This window comes from Mus musculus, chromosome 11 (assembly GCF_000001635.26).
Source record: "Mus musculus strain C57BL/6J chromosome 11, GRCm38.p6 C57BL/6J".
Classification (NCBI taxonomy): domain Eukaryota; kingdom Metazoa; phylum Chordata; class Mammalia; order Rodentia; family Muridae; genus Mus; species Mus musculus.
This window is the reverse complement of record NC_000077.6, coordinates 60,914,462-60,931,881: the sequence shown is the minus strand read 5'-3', so window position 1 is coordinate 60,931,881 and position 17,420 is coordinate 60,914,462. Positions and strand designations below refer to the sequence as shown.

The window sequence follows — 17,420 nt, the reverse complement described above, 5'->3', positions numbered from 1 at the left end:
CCCTCTTGCCGTCTAGATGACTGCCCTACCCACTCGGGGGATTGTGCTGGCGTGGTCCTGGGTGCCCCAGCCTGTGCCCCCCTATGGCACAGCGTGTGCGGGTCGCAATCTGGAAAATCCCAAGATCTCTAGGGGGGCAGGGCAGGGCCGATGTGCTCCGTGGGGTTAAAAGTGTTCCCTGAGTGAGACTAGACTCCTAAATGGCTGAGCCATACCGAGGATGAGCGTCCATGTGCTCCCCTGAAGAGAGCGGCGACCACCGGCTTGCCTCCTAGGGCAGCAGGAAAAGAGCGATCCCACGGCGGGCGCGTGCCAGGTGAGTGTTCACCGACTGTGGGAAAGAGTTTACTGCGCCTTGCTGAACGAGCACGCGTTTAAGTCCAGCCTCTACAAGCACCTGGCACGCCAGCACCTAGGGAGCGGGGAATTCAGTGGCTAACCTTTGCCTAGTGACAAAGTAACTGGTTGTAACATTATAGCAGCTCCACTCTCCGGGCTGGGGAGTAGTCTCCGATTAAACAAAGTGTCATTCCAAACACTGAAATACCTTTTGCCAGCCTTGACTGGGGTTCCATCTCGGCCGTCGGTCGCTGAGCCTCTGTCCTCACACTAACCAGGAATCTCTGGGGTCGATTGGAAAGTCAGGTCTAGTGAGGGCAAGAAGCACAAGGTCAAGGAGTCAGTCGGAGCTGGAGTAAGTCTTAGCTCTCTGGCCAACACTCAGGCCCCGAATGCCTGGCTTGCATATTTGATTTCTACCGCAGCCCTCCTCCCGTGCCACGTGCCCCTCCCCATTAGGAATCCTGAATGTCTCATCCTCTGCTGAATCCCAAGGCTTAGCCCAGAGCCATGCACATAGTAGGTGCCTAAGAAATATTTAAGGAATGAACAGAGGAAGTAGGAAAAGCATGCCACAGACATGGGTAAAGTGACTAGTCCCGTGCCAGGCTCTTGGGCACCAGGGTGACTCAGACAAGGCCCTCAAACAGGAGGAGTTTAATGGGTTAGTCAGAGAACTTGACAAACAGCCCAGGGATCACAGACTCCATGTGGGGTGCTATAAATAGATACAAGAGTCCTAAGAGGCCCTGCCTCACCTGGGTGGGGTCAAAGAAGGTGACCTTCCTGGACTAGTCATCAGAAAGAGAGGTAAGAGACCATCCTTGGAAGAAACAGAAAGGCCAGGGCAGGGAGTGGAGACCTGCTCAGGAAGCCAGGCTAGGCTGCACCAGCAAGCCAGTCAGCTGCTGGAATGAGGGGCATGATGGAAGACTTTTTCTCTCTGGCCACCTCTGCCAACAGCATCTGTTACCCTCCTGTCCCTAAGTGTCACAGTTAGCTGGGGGAAGTTCATGACCACTCAGAAACTGGCCAGAGCACTAGACTCAGATCCCAGCAGGCCATCTCTTACTCTGACTCCCGGGAGAGCAGACCCCTCTAAGGAAAGCTGAGGTTGGGGATGGGAAGGGTTCAGCCTGTGTTAGCATGTGACTGTGAGTTGAAGAAAGGGGGTGGTCCAAACCTAGTGTGTGGGGAGCAACTCACTGGTTGAGCACACACTGTGGATGTAGCATTGTGGGATCAACGACGAACAAAACAGACACAACGCTGCTCTCAGAAAGGAATGGACTTCTGGCCTAAGTGAAATGATAGGGTGTCTCAGGTTGACAAATGCTGTGGAAAAAAGGGGACGAGAGAAGGTGTGTCTGGAGGTGGGAGTGTGATTTTAGTGAGGGCAGTCAGGAAAAGCCTCCCTTAAAGGTGCCACAGAAGCAGAGATTTAAAGAAGCAAGAGAAAGGATAGAATCTCCAAGAGAAGAAGCGAAAGCCCCCAAACCAATTGTGTCACCACTGGTATGGTCAGAAATGAGAGGCTCCCTCAGATGCAGCCCCTTCCAGATGCTGTTAGAGCCTCCTCCGCATGCACTGATCATACACCCCAAGCACACATGAATTCCCACAAGATGCACAGGGTTTGTATGCATTTAGCATGGCTGCCCAGGGGCAGGCCTATTGACAGGCACAGTGGTCATGCACAGCTCTGGTTGTATGTGCAGTGTCCTGCCATCTGCAGAACCTCCCAAGGCTTGCTGACCTGGGGTGTGTGCCTTCTTGTGACCAGCCCTAGTGTGGCTGTTCTCTGTGGGTGCCCCACTCAGGATAAAACGATACCCTCTGTGCTCTGCCTGCTGCCCAGCTTTCTCACTTCTGTGCTAGTTGCTGCAAAGAGAGTTTTCTGAAAGCCGGGCTAGGCCCAGCTCAGATCTTTCCTGGTTCCCTAGGTAGGAATTTCCAACCCTCTGGCCCTGTTGACATATCCAGACACTTCAAAACCAAGCTTTCCTTCTTGATCCGATCTTTTCAAAGGCTGTCCCCTCAGCCAGGAATGTCCTTCCTCTGCCATATGAAGAAACACAAGGGATACTTACCTCTTAGGTATATTTCTTTTAACCTTCTGTATTTAAATGGCCACCATTTTGAAATATCACATGATAATTCATACGTGTGACATGACACTACCTGTACAACAGCATATGCCATTTTCACAGCCCTACCTACTGTGTGGTGGTCCTTCATGCAGACTCCTTCTGAGGCAAGCTGTAGAGAGCAGCACCACACTTGGCTCCTGGCTTCCACAGTGCACAGTAGGCACTCACTGAACACTCAGAACATACACCTCCCAAGGAGGTGTGCATTTTCATGGGCACAGAACAGAACAGAAAGCAAAGGATTGCCAGGCAGTTGTGGCACACACCTTTAATGCCAACACTTGGGAGGCAGAGGCAGGCAAAGCTCCGAGAGTTCAAAGCCAGTCTAGGGAAAAAAAGAAAGAAAGAAAAAAGAAAAGAAAGAAAGAAGGAAGGAAGGAAGAAAGAAAGAAAGGAAGAAAGAGAAGCAAGCAGAGGATGGAGACACATGACCACTGCAATGACAGGGTTGTTCTTCAAACTCCCGTCTGACAGATCATGGAGCCTTCACCTGCCTTTTTCTGCCCCTGCTCTCATTAAAATGCATCACAGTTGTCTTCTGAGCCACACAGTTTTCTCTGAGTTTCTTCTATGGCTTTCTAGAAAGACAATAGCTCTTTACCCTTGGATCTGGACTACCCAGGCCCTTACAGGGATGTGTAGAGCTCTCTGGACACAGTGGGAAATATTTCCAGGCTAAGAGGTGTCCAACATGGTCCTTCCTGTATGGGACACAGAACACAAGCAATTATTGTCACCTGTTTCCTGCTGGGTCTCACAAGTTCACACCTCAGTGATGCTGACATAGTTGGAAATTCTTCTTCCAGATGAGGAAACCAAGACACAAGCATCTTCCTTGGGTCTCATGTCAGGGAGGGAGCAGGCCAGATTCTAACCCAAATGATTGAGGATGGCTCAAAGTATCAGGTAGGGCTTTATACCAGAGTTCGTATCCTGTTGTTCGGAATCCAGAAATACAAGGATGTTCTTATTGCCAGGATTTGGTGAGAGGCAATGAAAAACAGAGACCAGCAACTTGCCCATGGTCACACATCCAAGAGGAGAGGCAGATGTGCATTACCTCTGCATTAACTATACCATGGGGGCAGTTCCAGATCCATCTGCACAGGGCTGTCTTCCAACCTAAGCCACAAAGCAACAGAGAGTTCTTGAGCCAATCATTTGTCTCTGTCACATGTGCATGCCTCTGTGTGTGTGTGTGTGTGTGTGTGTGTGTGTGTGTGTGTGTGTGTGTGTGTGTGTGGTGTGTGTGTGTGTGTGTTGGGAGATAGGATCCTAAGATGTAGGCCAGGCTAGCCTTGAATTCTTGATTCTCATGCTTTAGCTGAACTACTGCTTGGACAGGGCTTTGCCCCCCGCACCCCACCCCATTCCACCCCCGCGCCCCAACCACAGCATCATTGCTTCTGCTCCCTCTCAGTCACTCCCAAGTTGCCTGACTCCTTCCACAGCTTAGCCGCTGCCGGGAAGTTTTGGCACCTTGCGAGGGGGGAAACCAGAACACCTAGCAGGCCTTCTCATAGGGCCACTGGGACCATCATCAGGATCACCACTGCTTTTTTCGGGATGATAGCTGCCTTATTGCCTTCACAGCTTAGCTTGCCACCTGCTCAGCTGTCACTGCCACTGCTGTTCCGCTGCCTCTTGCTGCCTCTCTTCTCCCGCCGTCTCTAATACAGTCACCATTTGCTGCTGTCTCCGCTTATTTAAGTGTTGCCAGCTCAGCCCACACTACTGAAAGCAGGGGCTAAGAGAACACCTGAGGGAAACTTTTACTGGGTCCTATTGTAATACCAGGAATGATGAATAGCACAGAAGACTGTCTAGAGAGCCTGAGCAGCCTGTAGGTAGTTGAGCCAATCGGAGCCGTTTGTTTGGACCAATCACAGACTTTTCCCTTAGCAGCAGCCTCAGCAGTCCTTCAGCTAGATCACTGGGGAAATTGCGCCCCTTCTGGACAGAATGATAATAGTTGCACGGTCACGTGGCGCTCAGCAAGCGTCTTAAGCTAACAGAGTCTGGTACAGGGGTCAAGTTGTACTTCAGCAGAATGTTTATCTGTCGTGCAGAAAGCCCCAGATTCAATTCCTAGCACCCGGTATTGTGCCACATGCCTGTACTCCTGGCACTTGGGAGGTGGAGGCCAGGGAGATCAGAAATTCAAGGGTATATTCCTCTGCAAATAAGTTTGAGGCTTTCCTGAGCTAGGGACCCTGTCTCAAAAAGAAAGGGGGGTGGGGGCTGGTACAAACTGTCTCAGACATCCTTGGCGGACCTTCAAGAACCAAGGCGGTCAGCCATGCTTTTTTCATAACTTGTTCTGAGTGTCTGTGGAGTATCCAAGATAGCTGGTGCTAGCACAGGGTAGTCTGGTTGACTGTTAGACTGACTGTCCTTTCACTCAAAGCAGCAAGGGTGAGTCCAACTGCAGCTACTTAGCCTCATTGCCCACCCCAGTTACTTTGCTCATTTATAGAAGTGAACATCAGCGGGGAAAAAATACGCTTACAATCTTGTCTTAGGTAGGGTTACTATTGCTGTGATAAAACATCATGACCAAAACCAAGTTAGAAACTAAAGCTTTATTTTGCTTACACTTCCACATCACTGTTCAGGGCAGGAACCTGGAGGCAGGAGCTGATGCAGAAACCATGGATCAGTGCAGCTTACTGGCAGCCTGCTTTCATATAGAACCCAGGCCAGAGATGGCACCACCCACAGTGGGCTGGCCCTTCTCCATCAATCCAAAAAAAAAGCCTTATGGGCTTAACTGCCTGCAGCCTGATTTTCTGGGGGCACTCTCTCAGGTGACTCTGGCTTGTGTCAAGTTGACATAAAAGCTAGCTGTAGCAAACCTAGCCTTGAGTATATTAACATTAAGAAGCAATTTTAATGTTTGTTTGTTTTGTTTTGTTTTTTGTTTTCTGAGACAGGGTTTCTCTGTGTAGCCCTGGCTGTCCTGGAGCTCACTTTGTAGACCAGTCTGGCCTCGAACTCAGAAATCCACCTGCCTCTGCCTCCCAAGTGCTGGGATCAAAGGCGTTCGCCACCACCACCCAGCACAATTTTAATGTCTTAACAATGCTTACAGCGCCCAGGGAGTCCAGGGGTCTGTCCACTGGTCTGTCTAACTTGCAGGAAGTCAGATATGTGGACCCCTTTGTAACAGAGCTGAGTCTTTGTTTCCCATGGTGGGAAGCCATGGGATGTTGTCTAAAATGGACAAAGACGGAAGGAGAACAGAAGCCGTGTGTGTACACAGGAAGGGAAGGAAGGGAGAGTTCAGAGTTCCAGGGTAAGAACTTGATCCGTTTGGCTCCTTGCTTACCTCTCACGGAAAAAGCCCGCCGGTGATAGATGCAGACTCTGTCTCTGCAGAGAGCAGGCTGGGGGCCATGGCTGCTGGTTGCTGTGGTGCTGGTATACTGCCTTCTGACATATAGCACCGTGTGCCTGCCATGCTTTAATACAAATAAAGAAGGTACTGCAGGGGACAATGAAAAGGCCACTCACTGTGCATAAGACTCAGGGCAAATGTAGAGGAAGAAAGGGAGGCTAAGGAGTAAATTTTAAAAAAACACAACAAATTAGAATCTAGGGTCACTCTTAAACCCCACCCATGAACTAAGGGCTCACAGAAGAGCCACGGGCCTCTCAGCAGAGCTATATGGGTGAAGATACCATCACTACTTTGGCTTTTGTACCTTGAGCCACTGTGACCACTGGTACCCACCTAGTCATACTTCCAGACAGTTAGCTATCCCACGCATAGTGCTGGCTGCATCCCAGTACCAAGGTAGGCTAGGAGACAGCCTATCCCTTGTACCCAGTTTCTCCAGGGCAGCATACTGCTGAGAGGAATCTGGGCCAGGCAGGCAGAAGGAGCTGGCCTAAGGGTTACACCCCTTAACTTTACCTGAGAGCATGGCCTTGGGTCTAAATTACAAGGAATAGACCTTTATGGCCAGGCCTTGGAGGTCTGTGAGCTCCCACAAGGATATCAGGCCAGAGAGCAAGCTAGCCATACCCCCAGGCCATGTCACAGATCTGTTCTTGGGAGTGAGTACCTACCTCCCCACCCAGGCAAACAGTAAAGGAGACGTGGTATCAAATGCTAGGGTTTCTCTGAGCATCTCCCATTGCCTGTGCAAAGAGGAAGCCTTGACACCTCTATCTGTTTGCCCAGTGCACCAGCCCTGGGCCTCTCTTGCCTGGAACCCAGGTCTCAGGCAACACCCTGTGCACCCACACTGTGTTTCTGGTGTGAAGTTGCCTTCCTTGAGTTGGGGAAGAGATGTGTTTGCACACTTGGCCTTCAGCTGCATATGGGTCTGAGAGAATTTGTCTAGATAGGGGTCTGGTGAGAGACCCTCAACAAGTAAATTTCCTCTCCTGGGACCCAGGCCTTGGATGGGTTGAGACCTTTGCCAGCTGAGTACATTTGTCGGGCCTTGGGTACCGAGAGCAGTGCCTGCTTAGCCCTTGAGATTTACACCGTCCTGAGTCTGAGTTTATTTGTTGTGCCGAGAGCTATTCTGAGCCTGAGTTTATTAGTTGTACTGAGGGATTTGAGAGCTAAGAACTGGCTGGCCTTAAGAACAAATGATGTGCCTACCCCTCTGGGCAGAGCCACACCTCAAGGGAGGGGCTAGTTCCAGAGCAGTAGAAGGGCCGCTGAGATAACAGGGAGGAGTCCTACAGAGGCTGGGAGGGAGCCGGGCTAGCAGGAGTCCTTCGGTGGCTAGTCAGACACTCCCCTTCACCAACCAGTCTCTCCTCCACCGAAGCCAGAGGAGAGGTTACCACAGGCTATGGCAGGTGGGGCTGCCTGGTAGACACAGGAAAGAGCTGCTGCTCAGTCATGACAGTTGTATGTGCACATGCATATATACATGCATGCATGTGTACACATATGTGGAGGCCAGAGGTCAGCATTGGGTATCTTCTTTAATACTGTTCTACCTCTTTTTTTTTTTCTTTTTCTTTAAAGACAAGGACTCACTATTAAGCCCCAGCCAGCTGTAGCCCCAGCCCTGGTAATTCCTAGATATTGGTGGTACACTCCTTTAATCCCAGCAGATGCAGGTGGGTCTCTGAGTTTGAGGCCAGCCTGGACTACATATAGAGTGAGTTCCAGGACAGCCAGGAATGTACAGAGAAACCCTATCTCTAAAAACCAAAAAAAAAAAAGAAGAAAGGAAGGAAGGAAGGAAGGAAGGAAGGAAGGAAGGAAGGAAAGAAAGAGAGAGAAAAAGAAAGAAAGAAAGAAAGAAAGAAAGAAAGAAAGAAAGAAAGAGAGGTTTTTTTCCATTAAATATTTCTGTAGGAAGTATGTAATATTTTCAAGATATTTTAAGTATTTAGGATTTAAATATCAAAAAATGAATTAATATAACTAATGTTAATAGCATTTTAACCTAAATAAGTGAAATATGGATTCTTTAAGTCTGCCTGTTCTATACGGCATAAATCCTATCCCTTTCCTGTGGTCTTCCTGGATCACCAACCCAAGATCTTCAGTGGAAGGATGGATCCAAAAGGGACTCAATACCGTGTAGTGACTCTAGACCCCAGACTCAAGTGGGATCTGCTGTGTGTGGAGGCAGGACATGGGATCAAAGCAAATGTTTCCAGATTGTAGTGTTACCTCCACTTCATTGTGCAGGGTGAACTGTAGGCTAGGGCTTGACACAAACCAAGTTCTAAATTAGTACTGCCCCCATCAGCTTCAGTCTCTGGCAGGTTACAGGTGTTTGCTTGTTAAGGAATAATGATGAGAACTGAGAATTTCTCAAGTCACTGCCCAGCTTATGCCCTTTCCTGGTACAAAACACCCTACATTTAGTAACAAAAACCATTTAGTAGAAGCCAGGCATGGTTGTGTATACTTTCAATCCCAGCATTCAAAAGACAGAGGCAGGCAGACTTCTGTGAGTTTGAGTTCGAGGCCAGGCTGGTCTACATAGAGAGACCCTGCCTCAAAGTAAACAAACAAAACCAGCTAGTATACAGAGTGGGTCTATTCTGTCCCCCAAGGTCTAAAGTACCACTGGGATTGACCCATCAGCTGAGTGTCCAGCAACTAGGCAGGAAGAACCGCAGGAGTCCCGCCATTATTATTCTAATGGATGACTTTCTGTGGTGCATTTAGCCAGCATCTGGGTGGCTCCAATAATTTGCCTTGATAGTGACTGCCCTTGTGCAGCCCATCCCTCCTCTGGAATCTGAGTGCATCTGAAGAAGGCAGTGGAAGGGACTGCTTGGGGAAATCTCCTTTGCATCTGAATAAAGACAGAAGGGGCCAAACGGGTCCTGCATGCACAAGCATCCAACAGCGCCTCCTGTTTCTCCCAAGAAATTTGGATAGATAAGGGTGATGGCAGCTTCGAGAGGGGAGGACAGCATGTAGCACTCTAAAGGATGATGGGAGCAAAAAATGGAGGCCCAGGATGAATGGGAAGAGGGAGGGAAAGGGGACATAGGTAAAGTTGGGCTCTGCAGACTGCTGTGATGTACCCACAGAATAACTGGGGCCTCTGAACCTATGGGCTTTACATGAACCGTCCCATCTGACCTAGTAGTCAAGCTCTGGGTCTCTAATCCTCAGACTTTTTAGTTTGTCAAACAGAAGAATCACACAAGGACAAGAACTTCCCTGATACATGACCATTCTGGAAGAGGTTGCTGTGTTCAGCAGTTGTGTTTACCCACAGTAGGTCCCCATGTGGCTAGGCTGGAGTGGAGGATAATGAGAATGGTACTAGTACAAGTTCCTTGGTCCCATACCTCTCCTCTATAGGATTTTATATAGCCACATCTTTGAGCCTCAGTGGTCTCTTCCAGTAAATAGGAATCAGAAATGAGGCAAGACAAGGCTCTGATGAGAAGACCTGTGCACAGGCACCCAGCAAAGGCAGGCTGTGGGCGTGGGCTGGGAGTTGGGGAAGACTGTGGCTGTGTGTCTCAGTCAGGGCAGGGAGGGTGAGGTCAAAATCCCAGAACCTCCCTTCTCTTCCCTGAACAACTCTAACAATCAGCCTGGGCCAGCTGACAGACAGGTTTTGATAAATAAATATCAGAAACAACCATGGCCCTAGGCTCTCCAAGAGGTGTTGGCTTCCTCAAAAAGTTCTAGCTTAAGCTGGGCAGTGGTGGCACAAGCCTTTAATCCTAGCACTTGGGAGACAGAGACAGGAGGATTTCTGAGTTCAAGGCCATCCTGGTCTGCAGAGTGAGTTCCAGGACAGCCAGGGCTATACAGAGAAATCCTGTCTCAAAACAAAACAAAACAAACAAACAAAAAAAAAAGGTCTAGGATCTGAGTGACAAGTTTTGGGGATACCAAGAAGAACTGGTGAGCAGTTCTGAGCTGAGGGCTCATGTCCCTAACTGCGGTGTTATATGGGACAATGAACTAATTGTGGCAATATTGACAGTGATTCTAGCACCCACTACTAAGTGTTAATGACCTTGTTTAATGTTCAAAGCAAGCTGAGAAAAAGATCTTCGCAAAACATTTTGGATGCGGGACTTGTATCAGGATGTGAAAAACTCCTGCGACCAGAGAGCAAAGAAAGCATCGAGCCAATGAAAATGCGTGAAGGATTCGAACAGAGAAGATGCCCATGGGAAGCAAAGCAACAGCCTCACTGCTGCTTGAGGTGCAGGAAGGCATTGCCCCTCCTTCAGCCACCACCGTGTGGACCATGTTCTGATGGTCGTTGCCACTACATAAGCACAGAGAGCCCGTGGCCAAAGCTTGCATTCCAGCTCCATATTGACAGTGAACACCTACATCGACCAGACCCCAGGCAAGGCTGGCAGCCACACAGGACCATGTGTCTCTTCTTGTCCATCCCCCAGATGTCTCCTCATTTGAGCAACACCCTGCGGGCCCAAACTCTTCCATGTTCTTTTGATGCTGCTCTTGCCACAGAAAAGGTGGGACAGGCCAGCGGTCTGGTGTCCCTGATTGTCCACAGTTTGAGGCATTAGACTCTGGACTCAGCCTCATGATGGTCACATCCCAACTGTCACCAAGGAGGTCCACTGTGCAAAGTCCTCAGGTGCTCTCAGACCATGACCTGCATCTTATGGCCCTAGACTCTGGTAGGCAAGAGGAGCAGATCAGGTAACATACAGGAAGCTGAGCACGAGAAGTGCTGACTCAATGCTGTTTCTAGTACCTTCTCCTGAGAGGATTCTTGGGAAAGAGAGGAAAAAAAAAAATAGCAACACAGTCACTCAGAGGTTTGAGAATTTGAAGGTGACCTAGAACCTACAGCTGAGACAAAGATATTCTACTTATAATTTTTTAATATATTTAAATTTTATTTGTTTATATATTGTAATACTAGAGATTTGAACTGCCATGCAAGTGTTCTATAACTGAACTACACCTCCAGGGCTACCCAGAGAGCCCTGTCTCAAAATAAAAAATAAAAATAAAAATAATAAAAGAACAAATATAGACTTGTATTTATGGGTATAAAATTCTGGAAGAATTTATAGGGAATGGGATTTTTTAAAAGTTCAATTGCATGTGTCTAGGGAGAGCTCAGCAGATGACAGACAAATTAGGAGGTAGGTTTTCCTCAGTTCTGATCCTGCAGTGAACCTTTATGCACACAAATTCCAGATCTGTGTTTCCAGCCAACCGTGGGCCAGAGACACTCAGGAACTGACTAGATATGGTTCAGTAGTAGAGCCTGGTTAGTGCTTATAAGGCCCTCGGTTCCAGCCCCAAAACACACTCACACATACCACACACACACATTCATACTTGCATACATACACACACTCACACACACACCACATACACATTCATACTTGCATACATACACACACACACACACCACACACATACCACACACACACATTCATACTTGCATATATATACACACAAACACACCACACATACACACACCATACATACACACAAGTCACAAAGATGTCACATCTGTGCTGAGCATGTACAGAGTCTTCTCATTGATATTATTTCCTGAAAAGACAACACAGCAGCTATTTCTATAGCATTCACACTATGCCAGGTATGATAAGTCATCATGAGTCTACAGAAGGATGTGACAGATTTCATGCAATATGTGGCCTATCATAGTTAGCTTTGACTGTCAGTTTGACAAAGCCTCAAGTCATCTGCGAGGCACTGCCTCAGTCACACTTTGTGGGCATGCTGTCTGCAAGGGAACACTGTGCCAATGCCTCACAGATAAGAGATGACAAGGCTTTGACGGGGTTGCAGAGATGGCTCAGCAGTGAAGAGCACTTGCTCTCCTTACAGAGGATCCAGGTTGAGTCCTAGCACCACATGGCAGCCTGCACCCATCCTAACTCCAGTACCAGGCCATCTTTTATCTCTCTAGAGACAGTGGGACCTGGTAGAATGGGGCCAATTAATGAGACAGGCTGAAGTCTCATGCAATAGTCAGCTTTATTCAGAGCATCGGACAGTTTATGCTCTGAGGGCTAGTAGAAATCACACGAGTAAAGGACAGTCACAAGGGCAGGCTGCACATGGCAGACTCAAAAGGGCAATCTGAGAACAATGCTGCTTTTGAAGAAACTGAGGTCCTGAGACTTTTGTCTTGAATTCTCGAGGTTTTCTCACAAGCACTCAGAAATCTCCTCACACAGCTCTATTCTCAGACAGTGTTCCAATGGAGACCCAAAGCTTTCTTCTGCCTTCCCCAAACATCAGGCATAAACATGGTACACAGACATATGTGTGCAGGCAAAACACCCAGACACAAGAAATAAAAATAATAAATCCTAAGAAAAAAATCTGACTTTGCAACTCTGTTGTCAGCTTTTTGCCAGTCTCACGTGACACCCAAGTTGCTAAACATATAAAGAGAAGAGGTTTGGTTTGAGCTGCAGCTTTACAGACCCCTCCTTTGGGGCCTGTGGCAGTATATTGTGATGATACAAGTCATTGGCCTCATGGCCACAAAGTAAAAGAAGACAAGTAGGGGACAGGGCTTCACAGCCCTCTTCAAGAGTACAACCCAGTGACATACACTCTTTTAATAGGTCCTACCTCTTAAAGGTTCACCAACCGCAAGAGTGTCAAACTATTGACTGACTTTCGACATGTGGGTCTTGGAGGGGATACTTCGGATCTAAACTATAACAGTCACCTCATTAAAATGGTAATGCAAAGTATGTTTGAACTGGGCAGAATGGTATGGAGACTAATATCCAAGAACTCAAGAGGATGGATGATGGGGCAGGTGTTTGAGGCCAACTCAAAAAGTAAAACCTTGTCTCAAAAAAGCAACAATAGCTGGACGGTGGTGGCGCACGCCTTTAGTCCCAGCACTTGAGAGGCAGAGGCAGGTGGATTTCTGAGTTTGAGGCCAGCCTGGTCTACAGAGTGAGTTCCAGGACAGCCAGGGCGATACAGAGAAACCCTGTCTCGATATCTCAAAGAACCAAAAGAAAAAAAAAGAAAAGAAAAAGAAATCAAACAAAAAAAAATTTTTTTAAATGAATCTGGTTTCCTATATATTAAAAAAATTAAATATTCATAGTATACTGTTCAGTGGGGAAAAAGTGTTCAGCCTATGGTCTGAGCATGAAGGGACTAAGGCAGGGTTGCAAGTTTAAGGCCAGCCTGGGTTTTATAGAGACCCTGTCTTCAAAACCAAGCCAAAATAGCCAAAACAGAAAACTCAGCAAATGTGTCGATGACATTCTTGAAAAGAATACTGTGTTGGTGCCAATCTCTGTGTGAGCAGGCACTTTGCCTCAGCTCTTACTGTGTCACTAGTCCAGAACATGGGGTCGCAGCTCAGAAAGCACAAGTGGGTGGGTGGGTGGGTGGACAATGGGTGACAAGATTAGGCTTCTTTCTAAGGACATGTGGCCACACCAGGCTTGCAAGGTGGATGGATTTAAGAGGGAATTTTTATCTTCTTAATATTTTCCTACTTTTTTCCTAAGCTTTAAAAATGACCGAGAGACACACACACACACACACCAATGTTTCTAATCAGAAAACATAGTTACAGAATGAGAGGTAAGGTGGAATGAAGGCTCGCTGGAAAAATGCTGAGCTGCTGACCAGAGAGGCCACCATCATCCCACCTGAGCACACTTCACTCGGGCGCAGCAAAGGTGTGTGTCTTGGAAGGAGAGATGGGGTGGGACTCCAGAGCTGGAGAACACAGAAAGCCAGGTCTGCAGGAGCGTGGGGAGGGATAATAAGACCCAGAGAAAGATGTAACTAGCCTAAAACCACACAGCAGCCCAGGAACAGATGAGCCAGTCTGGATTAGGCCTTGGTCCCCAACATTAACACCAGACAAGTTTATGTTCTGTTTCACAAGTGAGGAGAAACTGAAGATTACCAAACTGTAGGCGGTGGAGACCAACAGACCCAGAAATCAATCCAAGACCTGGTACTGAACTCTTGTGGGTACCTCTCCTGGTAGAACTTCAGCTCCCTTATAGGAGTGGGTGAGGGTACCCACATCAAGCCAAGTGACTTGTGCAAGGTGGGCGGGGCCTCCAGTTTGTTCGGTTTCCAAGGTCAGGGCCGTCTGTCACCCTAGGGTTTCGTCCTCTTGTACTATTATCAAACTTGATGGGGGAGGAGTCACAACCTGTGTCCCAAGTCAGATCTAGTCACTCATCCTCAATAAGACAACTAAAAGAGCCAGATTAAAAGTAGACCTCAGGGAAAAAAAAGAAAAAAAAAGATTTATTCAATGTGGCACAGTGATAAGGAGTTCCAGCAAATCCTCAAGTCTTCAAGGTCTTGAAGTGAGATCAGAGTTTAAATTGAGGGCCAAGGATGAGCCTATCCAAGCAGTGCCAGAGAGGGTTCTGTTTTCCTGCTTACTGTGGACCTGTCATTATCTGGCCTTCAGTCTCATCCTGCGGTGTTCTGACAGCTTGTTACCTGGGTGAGACTTCTTTCAGGCCCACAAGTTCCTGGTGGCTTGTGCCTTTTCCTTCTCCCAGCGGGAAATTCCTGGGGAAATTCCTACTTCCTCAGGATCTGTTGTTTCAACAGTCTGTCAGACCAAGAGACACCACAATATCTTCCTTTCTTCCTGGGATGGTTACAGTAGCATAGCAAAGGGTCAAAGTGTCCACAATGTTCAGGTAGCTCCATGGAGACCTCCTAGTCATGGGAACTAGGGGCAGAGCTTAGGACTGGGAACAGCAGCCACGTTGCCACTGTCCTTGGGACCAGTGCAGGGTCCCTAGTCCCTGTTCACTTCTGATCCACTCTTGTGCATTTGGCAGAATACTTAGCATCGTTTCCCAGATCTCACGGTGCTGAGTGGCTCAGTGAATCAGCTGACTGCAGGGGCATCAGAATGGGGTCAGGGGAAGCAAAAGGCCACAAGCTGCAAGGTTCCTGGTGTGTGACACTCTGTGGCAAAGGCAAAAGCACAGGGACCAAAAACTGGTCAGGTAAGTGGGGGAGGGGTTGAAAGAAGCTTCAGGTGGACTTTGTTTTAGAAGAGAACTGGAAGTGGTGGTTCATTGGCTTGTGGAATGCCTGCTCAAAGGAGCTCTTACTGTATATAAATACTCCTTTAAATTTTGTTAAATGAGAACAAATAGCAACCATGTAGGTCCATAGATCTGAATTTTACTATTCTATCTACATATGTGCTTGAACTCATGTATAAACCCCACAGGGGGCTCTTCCCCGCCCCCCCCCATCCCCCTCACCCCCTCCTCCAGGCTGCTCCAGACCGCTGGCTCCTAGTGAGAGTCCCTTGTCCTGCTGACCCCATAGCAGCCAGCAGTGTTCCACCACCAGCGCCTTAATGTAACCCAAATGCCTTTGCTTTAGCTCTTTTTTCTGCCAGGCTGTTTTCCCTTCTCCCGCTACCACCCAACTCGCGCTCACCCCCTTGACTTCCCTTGATTTCCTTGGAGTCTTCCTTAAAAAGACTCCATCTCAGCTGAAGCCTGTTGTGGCCACCCTGTCTGAAGCCTGATTGCCTCCAGGAACACATGCTCCCAGAAGCAGCTGGAGTATCTGCTCCGTCCGTTTGACCTCTGCATCCCTCAGGTGCACTCCTGTGAAGCAATACCACAGGCACAGAGAGCTTCCTCTGCTTTGCTCGTTTGTGTCCCCACAACAGCACCTGCTCCACAGGAGATGCTCAATACATACTCCATGGATTTTCAAGGGCACCCAAGTAAGTCAGATCCACTCGCTGGTCCATCCTCTGGTCCTCGTGAGACTCAAGCAGGCACAGCCACGGGGAAGCTTGCTTCTGACACTGAGTCACTCAGTAACTCCAGCAAATGTTTTCATTGCTCACGTCGTTCTTTTGTTTTCCAGAAAGGACTTTATGTATTTGGTTTGGGTGGGCAGGGTTTCATAGAGCTCAAGCTGACGATGTAGCTGAGAAATGCCTTGAGCTCCTACCTTCTTTACCTCCCAAGTTCTAGGATTACAGACCAGCACCATCGCTGGCTCCCAGAAAGAATTTCTGTAGAGCTTACAGACCCCAGCAAGGAAAGAGACAGAAGCAAAGAAGAAAGAGTCAAAGAAAAGAATCTGGACTGTGCTTAGCCAGTGGATCTCCACCTTCCTAAGGCTTCGACCCTTAATACAGTTCCTCATGTTCTGGTGACCCCCTCCCCCAACCATAAAATTATTCTCATGGCTACTTCATAACTGTAATTTTGTTACTGTTATTAATTAATGTAAATAGCCATTCTCCAATGGTCTTAGACAACCACTGTGAAAGGCTGGTTCGAGGGTCACAACCCATAGGTAGACAACCACTGTGCCAGGCCCTATTGGAGGCTTATCAGATCAGACTCTCCCCTGGTCTAGACTGGCTGGTCAGATGCCACGTCTGTAGACATAAATGCACAGGAGGACTTCCCCAGGAAGTGGTGCTTGGGCAGTAGTCATCCAAAGGCCCAGCAGCCTGCAGATGAGTGGCCTGTTCAGACACTGTCCAGGAACATATTTTGACCATCTCCACTTACATTCTTTGGAAGTGACGTCACCTGAGACTCACAGGTTTTAATCTTCCTTGTTCACAATTGCCTCCAGCTCTGACTCTGCCAACCAGGCTCCAGGCCCTCTATGATGGCTGGATCCCTTTCAGTCACTTTGCATATAATGACACACCTCCGCACTGCCTTCTGTTTACAAACGCTGTGACACAACACCCACTTGTTAAAAGGAAATTATTTGCTCAGAAAAGATTCTCTCAGTAGTATGTCTGACCCCCCAACCAAGCAATAAAAATGATTGGAAGAAGGCAAATAAAAGATTGGGGGGGGGGGTTACAGAGGAAAGTGTTCATTAAATGGGGACTAAATGGCCTGGCAGCCTGGGCAAAGGTTCAAGAGTCAGTCACTGCCACTAATGACAAAATGCCCACTGCAACTTACAGAACTCTCTGTGGCAATGTGAGGTCGTACACTTGGAAAAGGATCTTGCAGTTTTTCACAAAACAAAATATCCACTGGCTATAAAACTCGGCAGTATATTCCTGAGAGCTACCCTAAGGGAATGCTGGCCAGACGACATCCACAGCCTGTTACTCATAGCAGCTCCAAACCAAAACAACACAACAACCCATTAACACGTGATGGAAAACTGGTACCTGCTTCCTGGGAAATCTCTGACACACTGGTGAACATGATAGCAGCAACAACACAGCTGATGACAGGTGGAAGCGAAGAAACCAGATACGAAAAGGTAAATACTGTGTAGTTCTTAAGAAATAGGATGTTCTTAGGAAAAGCTGTTTAGTCAATAGCGCTAAAAGTCAGGGAGCATAGCTACTTCAAAAGGAAGAAATCAATTGGAAGGGAGCCCACGGAGATCTCCATTTAGCTGTAAAATGCTTCCTTGTTGGTCTGTCCCCCGCCTCTCCCCCACCCCCAGCCCCCGCCACGCACACAGACACACATTTTGTA

The 17,420-nt window shown here is 48.1% G+C and overlaps 2 long non-coding RNA genes across 2 annotated transcripts; one reads left to right on the top strand and one right to left on the bottom strand.

Moving 5' to 3' along the window:
- Positions 1-14: 14 nt before the first annotated feature.
- Positions 15-10,941, top strand: Map2k3os (mitogen-activated protein kinase kinase 3, opposite strand). Its single transcript, NR_027800.1, has 2 exons — positions 15-316; positions 9,977-10,941. It is a non-coding gene; the product is annotated as a mitogen-activated protein kinase kinase 3, opposite strand (long non-coding RNA).
- A 3,243-nt stretch (positions 10,942-14,184) lies between these two features.
- On the bottom strand, positions 14,185-15,949 carry Gm39830. The gene is made up of 2 exons (XR_879908.2): positions 15,649-15,949; positions 14,185-14,892 (listed from the first exon to the last, which is right to left on the bottom strand). It is a non-coding gene; the product is annotated as a predicted gene, 39830 (long non-coding RNA).
- Between the last annotated feature and the right edge of the window lie 1,471 nt (positions 15,950-17,420).